The 12,889-nt window shown below is 43.7% G+C and overlaps 1 protein-coding gene across 1 annotated transcript in view; it reads left to right on the top strand.

The window, feature by feature from the left end:
- Nucleotides 1-12,889, top strand: part of FLI1 (Fli-1 proto-oncogene, ETS transcription factor) — a 144,546-nt gene that overhangs the window by 505 nt on the left and 131,152 nt on the right. The window lies entirely within an intron of this gene.

Genomic DNA, 12,889 nt, shown 5'->3' with positions numbered 1-12,889 from the left:
GGCACCTCGGGGGGACGGGGGAGCCCTGTTTACTGGTCGGCGCGGCTGCTTTCCCTTCCCCGTTCGCTCCGGCTGTCGCCCCGGGACCAAAGGAGCGGACCTCGCCGCCCCGCGGGCAGGGACTCTGGTCCCAGCCTGGGTCTCCCGGCCGCTCGCACCTTTCCCCCAAAGAGCCTGGGACTCCCTGCGCTCGCTGGTCCCCCAAAGAGCCTCGGGACCCCTGCGACTCCCGTGGCGGGACCCTGCCCGGCCGGCAGCCCTGCCTGGGGCTCCGTCGCGACTTGCAGCCCAGGGACTCGATAGCGTCTGGTTCCTTGTCAAACTTCTGGAGGGCTGACGGCTCAGTCCCTTTGAAAGGGGGAAGTGAATCCTGAAGCAGAAAGAGGGACACCCCCACCCCCACCCCACCCCAACGTGTCTAGCATCACACGGCGGGCAAAGACTGGCTTTCCGGACCAGGGCGAGGGAATGAATGGAACAGGGCATCCGCTGTGAAGTTGTAGCGCACCGCTAAGCAAGGGTTTCTCTGGAAAATCGATTCCGCTGGCGAGGTGGGGTCTGGCAGAGGCCGCCATACCCTTTCACCCCAAATGATGGGCTCCTGCGTCAGAGTTGAAGAAGAGCAGGCTAAGAGGGTGCGTCCCGAGACTTCCTGAGATTTTTATCACCTGGGCGAAGTTTAATGAGCGTGGTTTTTATTTTCGGCGTGTTTGTTTTATTTCTTTCTGAAAATTTGAAATATGCTGACTTGGGGAAAAGGTACCAAACGGGAAAAAAAAACTTTAAAATCTGGAGATGCGATAACTGCTGGATAATGGGTTAGGGGGAGTTTATGTGTTTCTTAGGCAAACGTGTGGGTGAGGAGTAGGTGAGTGACCATTGGGAGGAGGGAACCATTTTCGGTTTGTTTCTCTCATGTTAGTGGAGATGTATGGGTCCAGTCGTCCGCATTCTTGCATTTAGTAAGAAGATACTCTTCTCCAGACAACTCTCCCTTGGTGGGAACACTTGCTCACTTACCCAGAAGGCCCCCTCCTATCTGGAAGGGTGGCAAGATGGCTCCAGGGTCTTGACATATCTCAGCACCGCCTAGACCTCTAAGCCCAGCCCTTGAGCAAAGGAGGAAACTGTGGGTTGTTACCCAGGATGTGCTAACCTCTTCAGATACATACATAGAGATTGGCATGGCAGGCAGTGAGAACAGGCTTGGACCAGGAAACTGACACTTCATACCTAGGCTGGAAGTGCCGGCACTCTCCTTTCAAGTGGGTGGCAGGAGCTTGAAAATCCCTCTGAATTCTTCCTGGGCGTACCCTTGTCTCTCACTGAATTACTTGGCTGTGAAAGGCACTCACCAGGCAGTGGCCTTTCAAGGTATTCCCAGCCCCCACAGTGCAGAAGGATTGAGTCCTTAGTGTATACTTTGGTGTTTAAATGGTAGAAAAGTCCAATTTCCTGTGCACATGCGACCTTTGGATGTCGGGGTTCCCAGACCCCGCTACATACACACTCCCACATTGGTCCAAGCACGGTGGCTGGAGAGGACAGGGGCTTAGGAGAAAGGCCAGCTGGGTTCTGGTCTGGCTGTGAGAATACACAACCCATTAGACCTGGTCAATCTTCAGAATCATCTGTAATTATGAGATGGTGGGACTACATTACCTCAGCAATAGTCCTGTTCTAACCCCTAGTAGTCCTAACATATTATGCTCACACCAGTTTACAGGAATACTTAACCTTCGCGTTCACTCAGCTCAGTCCTTTATTGATAGAGCTATGGGACACTAGACTGGATGTAACTTGGAGACACAAATTCAAATGTGCATTCCGAGTTTGGATGGTCTTTAAACTTTTGCTTTGAGTGATTCTGGGTGTGGTTTTATGCACCTGCAGATTTTGTCCTGAAATATAAGGCATGTCTAGATCTTAAACTGTGAGTCGTAGAGCTCAAGAGGTGATTGGTCTGAGAAGTCTGCATTTCTTTATAGAACCTCTTTATTCTGTGTTAATTTGCACACTTCCACATCATTTTAAAATCTTAATCTCATCATCCTTATGATAAATTCTTCTTTCAAGTGTCTCAGGGAAGGCTCCAGGTCTTAGGACCACTGATGTTGGTGGGATCGTTCCACTCTCCTTTGGCTGAGAACAAGTCAGCATATGATAGCAAACAGCACCCTACCCCACCCAGACTCCTTCACAGTGATCGTATCAGTGCTGAACACCATGTGACACTGGGAGCTGCTTTAAGAAATGACCTGATTTCAAAACCTGCATCTTAGTTCGTCTGTCAGGCTTCAAGGGGATCCAGTTATTTCATCGACAGTGGTATAACTCAAGCACATTGTGCCATGAGAGATGGGGAGGCGATCATGATGGAGGACATGGGGAAGTGAACGGGGGACTTGGAATCAGAAAATCTGGATTTGTTTTCAGTTGTGCTACTTAGGTGTCATGTCTCTTGGCAAGGCACTTAGCTTCTGAGGGCTTCTCTTCTTGGCTAGAATTGGGGCACAAAACACCTCCCTGTCCCAAATTGCAGTTACGACTAAAGGTTGGTCCTTTACTTGAAAAGGAGCCTTGCTGTAGCAATGGTTAAACCTTGGCTGCTAGCCCAAAGGTCATTGGTTCAAACCCACTACCACACGTACCCCCCACTCCAGGGTTGAAGACTCAGAGAACTGGTTGCAGAAAGATTGTGACCTAAGACACACTTTGGGGCAACAGCCCACAAGAACAAAAACTCTAGCTGAATACACTGCAGTGGAAGTTCTTATTTGGTATTGGACTGGAAGGGATTCGTTGGCCAGAAAGCTAGATCACAAGCCAGGATTAACTCTAATTCATATTTCACTTATTCATCAACTGTTTAGCATGCCTCTTTTATGTTCCAAGAAGTCCTTAGTTGGCACCAACAGTTAAGAACTCAGCTAGGAACCAAGAGGCTGGAGGTTGGAGTCCATCCTGGAAGAAAGGGCTGGCATTTCAGAAGGTCACAGCGTGAAGACACCTGTGGAGCTCCGGCACACAGGGGGTTGCCGTGAGTTGGCATCAACACAGTGGCAACAGGCTTCTTCTTCTTCTTCTTTTAATCGGTCCAGGACTCTGTGTGTTGAGAATAAAATAGGGATCAGCACTCTCCTGGTGATGTCAAGGTGCTGGATATGATGAAAGAAACCCATGCCTGGTGGTAGCACATCTTCTGAAGGACAGTACAACAGGTAAAGGGTTAGAATAAGACTGAGATATACCAGGATGGTAAGGGAACACACCCCTAACAAGGTGGCAATTGAGCTATGATACAATTAGTTTTCATTCTCCACCTCAAGAAAGATGCATTTACCACACAGCCATCAGTGATGGAAGAACAGGGAAATAAGACAGTTCGGTTGGATTTTAGCTGGTCTCTGAGACCCATGGAGGTCACCCTGATAGAGGGGCCCAGGAAGAAGGCTATCAGTGACAGGTTAGTGCTTGGCCCCATGGAATCATGGCAGGGTCTGGGAAGCAAACAGTAGAGTGAAGAACATGTGGAAATAAACTCTTTACTTCTGTCCTCAGAAAGAAATGTATGCTTTCCCCCTTCCTGACACTCACTCTCCCTCCTTAGTGTCCCCTAGAGACATGAGAAGTGGGAACAACATAGACTTTATCAGTTTATCTGCCCTCACAGCCATGCAGAATTAACAGATCCTGTTTGGTTTGTGAATGATTTCTACAAAAAAGCTCTCTTCCACATTAACTGCTCCTCAAATTCAGGTTTAAAGGACTATTTAGCTTGACCTTCTCACTTTACAAGTGGGGAAACTGAGACTCAGTCTTGTAAAATTAATTGTCCAAGAACACACGCTGACAGAGTCAAGATGAGACTCCAGGGTTCTGAATCTTCAGGCCACGTTCTTTTCACTATGCCATGATGCTTTTAGTTATGTTCATTACATTATGATGAATTATAGAAACCTAGAAGGAGTGTGTGTGTGTGTGTGTGTGTGAGAGAGAGAGAGAGAGAGAGAGAGAGAGAGAGAGAGAGAGGGGAAAGAGGGGGGAGGGAGAAAGAAAGAGAACAATATTTAAAAGAATTATCACATATAATATGACATGTCAGCCTAAAATATTTCCATTATTTATTAAAAGTATATTGCTATCATCTTGAATTATTTCCATATTAAAAAAACCCTTCCAGATAGGATTTTTATACAACCATTTTCCCCTGTTGACAGAGAAAATCAGATTTCCAATAGCACGAGTCAACAAAACAACATTATAGCCATTCACTTCAATGAATCAGTGGATTCCACTACAGACTATAAGTAATAGGTTGAATTCCAATTTCAATGCTTTAATGAACTGAATATTTGGTGATGTAAAGAAAATAAATTCAGATGCACTAGAGCACATCTTTGAAACAGTGTGTTAAGTAGATTTAAAATCATAGTAGCATAAAGTAATATTCAAGATTTCTATATCACTTCCTTTGGGCTTGACCAGTTAGGTTGGCATTGGTTTAAGTATGTGGTTAGTTCAACTACGCCTCTTTTCTAGAAACATGGCATTAGTCTAATGCCAGGACTTAGCTGCTCCCAGCAAAAGAAGTTGGAAAGCTTTCTATGATGTTTAGCTACCAGCAGGGTTTCTAATGAATTTAGACATTAATGTTCCCTCAACTCTCAATAATACCCCTACATTGTAAATGAGCACACAGGCCATAGGCAACGTTATTCCCTTCCTTTCTATCTGAAGCTTGATATACAGGTCCTCAGACTAGGCCCAACTGTCAAGAGTTACCATTGGCTAACTTAGAGTCTGGAATGAAAATTGCATTATTTTTCTATCATTGTAGACAACCCCAGCATTGTGTGGGTGGAGAGTAGTGTTCTTTCTTTGTTTTGAATAGCATGACTTTGGGGGTAGGGTGGGGAGAGGGAGCTGTACCCGACACAGTCTTCCAGGTCTATCCTCTTTGCTTATAGTTCTGAGGCTAGTTGACTAGGCTAAAGGATGCTGGCCACTCTGTGTCCACACCTATACACACACAATCTCATCAAACCTTCACCCCACCATAACTTTTAAAATGATCTCAGAGCTCTGCAGGTGTCTTTTCCTCTGCAGAAGACCACACCCTGTTTCACTTTCTGTTGCTTTAATGATTTAGTATCTCTCGTGCTCATCCACCCATGTATTAACTCATCAATGGGATGGTTTTACTAAGTGATGTCTCCATGTATCATCGTTCTACTGCTGATTTGTTAGGCCCACAATCAGAAGCCTAGGCACTTTTAAATATTTCTCCAGAGATAATGAATGGGGTCTCTCTATTCCTATGCTGTCATCCTGAGGGCCAGTACCTCTGAAGTGGGGCTCACTGGCCTTATGGGCTTTATAAGTTTAGCCCTTCTGGCACCATAAACTGGTCAGTCTGTAGGGATTGAACTAGGGGACTATGTCTGTGAAGACATAATGTAACAAAAGGACTGCTGCTCTGGCAACCTAGCAGGAGGATAACCGTGTGTGTGTGTGTGTGTGTGTGTGTGTGTGTGTGTGTGTGTGTGTGTGACAGAATACAGTCCAAGTAATGATAGCCCCAAAGAAAGGAAGAGCGATTACAACTCGAGAGACAGAGAGAGATCTCATCATAATAGGAGTTATTTTTGTACTCCTTTACTATGTACGAAGCACCTTCTCGTACTCCATTGCATTTCAGCCTCACAATCGACCGATGAGAAGTAACATCACATGTCCTTTTCATTCAGAGGAAATGAAAGTTCAGCGTGGCTCCACAACGTGCCAGGATTATAGCTTTAAGGAGACAGAGCCAGGTTTCAAGTTCAAAGTTTCTGGTTTGAGAACACGTGCTCTTCTTACACATCCCAGCACCACTGCTTCTCAGTATGGGCGGATCCAGACCTAAACCTTAAAGTATGGGAAGGGCTTTTTCAAAGGAAGATAAGATGTCAAAGCACTTTCAGGAAAGCAGAGTAGTTTGGGGAAGCGCACATCAGAAGCAGGTGAAAGTGAAGAGATCGGATGAAATTGGATGATGGAGGGTCTTACCATCTTCCTGCGCTGTCGAGCCAATAGTAATTTAGGTGTTACCGCAGAAAACTGCCCACTAGGATTTTCTTGGTTGTAATCTTTGTCGAAGGAGATCAGCAGACCTGTCTCCTCTGGTCCCACTGGATGAGTACCAGCTGTTAGTTCACTCTGCCAACCCATTGCTCCTTCAACCCACCCACAGAACTGCAATGCCACCCAAGAGTTTGCTGTAAACAATTCCCTGCCCTGGAGTCCGCGTTCTGACCCACAGTGACCCTGTAGGACAGGGAACGACTGCTCTGGTGGGTTTCTGAGACAGTAACTCCTAACAGGACGGGAAAGGCTTGCTTTTCTCCTTCCAAGCAGATGGTGGCTTTCAACTGCTGACCTTGCAGTCCTGCATGTACCCACTACGCCACCAGGAGGGATCAGAAGTTTTTCTGTTGATACATGTAGCGGTATGAGTCTATGAACTAGGTCCTTCATTTTCTATATCCCTTCTTAGGAAATGGGGATGGAAATTTATTCCATCACTTATCAGAGGTCACACAAGGAAGCAGCAGTCAGAATTAGAGACAGAAAATTGACAAGCAGAGATATGTCCAGGAAACCAGACCAGACTATCAGCTATCTTTAAAGAAATATGTGTATTAAATACTCTGTGTGCATGTCCATTTCCTTCAGCTGTCATAAAAATGTGCTTATATTTTAAATATTTTAAATTTGTCTTTTTGTGCCTGGGTGCTAGGGATTTCACAACAAATTGTTCAATTAGTCCATCTATCCTGGGCTACAATTTTAGACTCTTTTAGAATGAGTCAGCAGATAGTAATTGAGAAGAGACAAAAAGGAAAGGTTGTTTTCCTGAAATTAAGATCAAATTTCTATGGAAATTCAGAGTGGTCTGACATTCTTTCATGAACCGATTGGCTCATCACTTCAGCTGGAAATACTAACATTTCCTTCAGGCAACCCAAGATTCTGAGCATTACCACCACCCAAGTAGCATCAGAGATTGAGTGTTTAAATACATTTTCAGATAACGCAGATCAACTTCAGAGCAGCTTTTAAATGGTTCAGAAGTGCTAAATGAACCAACTCATCACAGTATTGAGAACTTTCTCATCTGCCATAGGATTCATAATCAAAACTCAAGAGTATGATTTTTTTCCCAAACCACCTCAAAGAGAATTCAGAATTGAAAACTGAAATTCATTCCCAGTGACCCAGTCAGTGCTGTGTGTCCAAGGTAATGAAAGCCCTCATGTAATATCTCCCTGCACACATGCAAGAGGCCAGAATTACAGGCACCATGGGAGCCTTAACCTTCTAGACATGCATAGAGTTCAGCTGGACACCTAGCCTTCTATTAGCTGAGTTGTTGGGGTTGAACATATGGGTATGCACTGGCGTTATGTGCGAAGGAATCTGAGCGGGACAATATTGCAGACCTTCTCATTTAGTAGACGTAAGAAAACAAACAGGTGAATTTGTAGGAAATCGTTCCGTTTGAGAGTCAACTCTTAAGTTCATAGAGTTATAATCCATATTACTTATAATTGGATTGAAGTCCTTGTTCCTGTATAGTCATCTTGTCTTCGGGCATTTACCACTTCATTCATTCATTCACCCCAAATTTGCAGAATACTGTCAAACACTGTGCTCCACAGAACTCCATATAAATGAACAAAAGGAAGGTTCCTATACGGTTCTGTCCAGATTTCTAAGGAGCAGAGATTTCTCTGCTTCCTAATGATCAGCTCTGACTTGTGGAGACTCCAAAATAAGCAAGAATCATTGGAGGAAGGGGAATCTTTATTTGTGACTTAATCATAAGCGAAAGTTTGGACACCTGTTCCTATAGGGGACAACCAGTTAATAGCCTCCTTCATCACTCCTTAGCTCTCGGTGGCACTACTGTGTTTAATGAACTTTTGGGGGGTGGGGGGTGGGGACTGGACATAGTTTGAAAATAGGCAAAAAATCACCTTCTCCCTCTTACTCCACTCTTTCTCCGCTTCTTGTATGTTAACACAAAAGAAAAATACCACAAATAAAGGGAAAAACGAAATGAGAAACTGAGAAAGCTTATTTTTCCTACGTAAGGGCAAATGCCTTCATATACAAAGACTGCTGACACAGCAGTAAGGAAAAGATCAACTACTCAACAGAGAAAGAGGAAGGTTCTAGGGCGAGGCAAACACTGACAACGAACAGGACCCATGAAAAGAGTTTCCACCTCCTGCATAAAGAGAGCCAGGTGGACCTACTGAACCCCACATTTATCCTACATAAGATTCGTTAAGAGTCGAGCAGTCGCTGGAGCCCTGTGCTGGAGAGGGCGGGAGGCAACATCACTGCTCTTGTTACTCCACTGGCTGGAAGGCGGCTTGGAACAGTCTGTCTGGAGGGCAATGGGGGAAACATCTAATGAGATGTACAATGTTTATAAAAAGTTAATCATAATGTCAGCTTTTAAAAAATGTAATGCATACACACCAATGAGAGGTATAAAAGATGTTTATTGCTGCTTGTTTACATTGGCAACAAATTAGAAATCACTTAAATGCTAATCAATAGAGGACTAGATGAAAAATTATGGAAGATTCATACAAGAAGATATCATTTAGCTATTAGATGAAATAAAATCAATTATCTAACGTAGAAAGTTCTCATATAGGTATATGAGCAAATGGAAACTAACAAAGTTTCCAAAATGCATGGCCCCTTTATATAAAATAGACTTTTACTTTTCACACTATTCAATTCTGTATTACTGGATTTAAAAAGTAATTTATGTATATTACTTTTATAACAATATAAAATTTCATTTTTAATTTAAAAATAAAATTTAAGATATGAAAATTAAAGCGGGACTATTAGAAACAAGCCTTGTTTGTTCATCATTCTGTTCCATAAGTGCTAATTTCAAAGATCTTTTTGGATCCCATTCTGGAGAAAGTATGGGAAAAATAGTGTAGGTTAGGAGAACCTGAACAGTAGCCCTAGCTCTGCCCCAAACTAGCGGTGGGATCTTAAAACACCTGTCACTCCTTCAGCACCCATGTATCATTTTTCATGTACATTGTCCTTACATGTGCAATGAAGGGATGACTTTAAAATGTTCTTTCAGTTCTCTCAGCTACATGACCATAGTCCTGGGCGTTCCTTATTGGAGGGCAAAAGTGTGTGTGTGTGTGTGTGTGTGTGTGTGTGTGTGTGAAATTCTTGTAGACATTCTAGCTACACTCAGAATAGGGCCTAACGCTGCTTTGGGTTCTTACACTCTTTTCCAAAATGTTGTCTCATTTAAAGCCCAAAGCACATTTGGCCCCAAATGCCTTTCCACTGGGGTTTTAAAAAACCTGTTTAATTGAAGGGAAATTGAGTTTGTCTGGTTTTAATTCATTTACACTTTGCTCTTACAAAAAAACCCCAAAACAGACAAACAAAAACACTGTATTTTGAAGACTTATTTGATGTTCAAGAATAATTTTGAGCCTCTTAATGAGTTTTCTGGAAGGATTTTTTTCTTTCTTTCTTCTTCAAACAGGAAGTGGTACCTCACTATGAGCAAACACGGTCAGCCCCTAAAGGCCCCCGTTTCAGTGTGAAACTGTATTACCCATTTTACACAAACCCCAATGGATCCAGCTAAAACCTTTATTTCCTTAAAATCAAAATATAACAACAATAGTTAAGTAAAAAAAAAAAAAAAAAGCAAAACCCACTGCCACAGAGCCGATTCAGAGACAATATAGACCTTTTGACTCTATGTAAAGTTTCTAAGGCTGTAAATCTTCCCAGAAACAGATAAATTCATCTTTCTCCCTCGGAGGGGCTGGTAGGTTGGAACCGTGGGCCTCGACATGGCCAGTTCAGCGCTTACCTGGTAGTCAGTCACGCTAGGGCCCTTTCTTCCCCTAGTGCTTCTGGGAACAAGGGAGCCCTCACCTTCCATCTAGGGAGAGTCACAGTGAGCAAGAGCAAATAAATAAATAAAATGAATTACTTATCCAGTTCTTACTAGGTGTCCAGGCAACCTGTCTGTATGAAATCATATTTGATCCTTCGAAAAACCCGAAGCATGTCCTATAATCTTTGTTTTGGATATGTGAGATGGTTTAACCAGAAAATTTTGGTGAAAAAGTAGAAGAACAATGATCTGAACGTGCCATGACTTTCTCCAAAGTTCACAGAGTTGTTGCTGTTGGTTGACAACTCATAGCAGCCCCTTGCACCATGGCGCCGTGGCGACCCCAAGGCGCTCAGTGGCTGTGTTTCAGAAAGTTCTCAGCCATTCTTTCTTCTGAGTTTGTCCCAGGATGCGCCACTGCAAACAAGCAAAGCATCATGGCTATGCCTGAACCTCCAACCAGAAGGGTGGTGTCCGTATGATAGGTGCTTTGACCTGGAATTACACTCAGGCCTTCAGCCCCAAACTCGAAACCACACCCCTCCTGGCATGTTAATTCCCACTCAGTCTGGCCCTCTAAGGCAGAGTGGAACGGCCCCTGGGGGTTTGGGTTTCTGAGGCTGTATATCTTTATCGGATCAAAAAGCCTCATCTTTCTTCTGAGGAGCACCTGATGAGTTTGAACTGCTAACCTTGCAGTTAGCAGCCCAACACATAAGTCACTCTACCCCCAGGGCTCCAACCCTTGGACCACCAATAATGTCTTTCATAGAGCTTGTTACCAGATTTAAACACGCCTCCACAGAGTTTAGTCTCCAAACTCCACTCACCTGTTGAGGACAATATGAATTTTCCTCTTGTTACTGTTTATTTTGTCCTTTAGTTCAAGTACCTTCCTGTACCATCTTCACTGGCCAGATTTCTTAATTCACTCAATTCTCTACTGTCCTTCCATCCATTAATTACACAGGGATTTCGAATACCTATTATAGTCAGGCGGAGGAGCCCGGGTGGCGTCGCAGTTATGCATTGGCTGCCGTCCTCAAGGTCGGCAGTTTGAAACCACTAGCCCACTCCGTGGGAGAAGCATGGGTCTTTCTACTCTGCAGACTTACAGTCTCAGAAAGTCACAGGGGCAGTTCTACCCTGTCCTATAGGGTCACTATGAGTTGGCATCGACTCAAGGACAAAAAGCTTTTAGTGCTGCATTTCCCAGGTAAGAGAATTTGACTGCCTTTGTTAGCAGGTATACCAGAGAAGGTAAAATCAACGGGTTCTGTTTTACCTATATGAGTTAACCTATATGTGCGTGCGCACGTGTGTGCGCGCACACACACGGAGCCCTGGTAGCATAGTGGTTGTGTGTTGGGCTACTTACTGCAAGGTCAGCAGTTCAAAACCACCAATCAGCTCCACAGGAGAGAGGGCTTTCTACCCTTGCACAGCGTTACGGTCTCCAAAACTCAGAGGGGACAGTTCTGCTCTGTGCTGTAGGGTCCCCATGAGTGGCCATCGACTCAATGTCAGTGACTTGGGTGGAAATATAGATATATTCCTATTGCTCAATAGCAAGGGCATATTTTGGACCCGACAATGCTTTGTCCTCTGTCCTGCTGTTTCTGTCCCCTTCTCTTTCAATCTCTTGCTCTAACTCTAACTCCCTTTTTCACTCCCTTTCATTCATACCCACGCTAACTCTCCTTCATCCTCTCTCGCTCATGCACATTCACAACCACATGCACTTAAAAACAAGCAAGCAACAAACGTGATTTTCTTTGGTGGGGGCAGTATGAAAAACACAAAGAAGGGAATGTTTTGTAAAGTTAAAAGGAAATCATAGAGAAAGTCTAGCTTCGGGTTCCAGTTTCTCCTGAATAGCGTTTCTTGTTATTTCAAGGCTGATTGACTTATAACTGCATCTAAAGCCACCTCCTATCAGCTCTTTTTATCAGCCCAAGTGAGACTTCCTGTGGACTGGCCCAGTTTCCTGATACATTTCCTTTTTCCTTTGGTAGAAGAAAGAAACCATAGCTCCAAGGATCCTTGGGACCAAACATCATTTAGAACTGAAGAACCTCGTAGCTGATGTTTTTAAATTCTCAATGCATAGGATTAGTGTTTGCCTTTGCATTTTCCCCTCCTAGAGCGTTCTGTACATCATCGTGATGAACTCCATGTACATATATCAGGGTCAATGAGCTACTTGAACCCATCCTAGCTCCGGCTTGATTTCATTCACATAAGGAAAATTAACCCGTTCTCTTCACTATCACTGCAGGAGCGCCCCTACTCCACACATGTATGCATGTTCCAGAGTTCAATGGGGAAATTCTGTACAGTGTTTACTCTATTACCCAATTTCAGCATAACAGAGCAGCAAATGAACTTTCTTACTTAGAGATATTGACCTGAGTTCCACATTTTAACTCTAGAAATGCATAAACTCAAATACATTGTCAAGTGTATCTAAAGTGTCATCCAAGTCAATTGAAGAAGGACATCAAGAAATTGGCATGAGGTTGTTGCTTTCCCCTTTTGTCTGCCAGTATCCCATATTTACACTTCCCACTTGGCTTTCCTACCTTTCGCATACATTGTTACTGAAAGTCCTTTAGGCATAATCCAAGGCAACAGAAGCACACTATTAAGGGAGCTGTTGGAATTTCTTCCACATCTTTCAAACCAACTAACACACGGCGACACATTATATTATTTCTCAGTTCCCATGGAAAGCAAGGAACCATTGTATGGAAGAATCAAGTCATCAAGACAAAATTAGCTGTGTCCAACGATGAGAGCTGGAGTATTCTGAAATAATGCTCCAGTTACACTAATACTGCAATAGTGCTCCAGTTATCCTAATACTGCAATAATGCTCCAGTTATCCTAAATCTGCAATAATGCTCCAGTTATCCTAATACTGCAATAATGCTCCAGTTA

This window comes from Echinops telfairi, unplaced genomic scaffold, assembly GCF_000313985.2.
Source record: "Echinops telfairi isolate 266 unplaced genomic scaffold, ASM31398v2 ScPeMD7_7465;HRSCAF=8503, whole genome shotgun sequence".
Taxonomy (NCBI): domain Eukaryota; kingdom Metazoa; phylum Chordata; class Mammalia; order Afrosoricida; family Tenrecidae; genus Echinops; species Echinops telfairi.
This window is presented reverse-complemented; position numbering and strand designations above follow the sequence as displayed.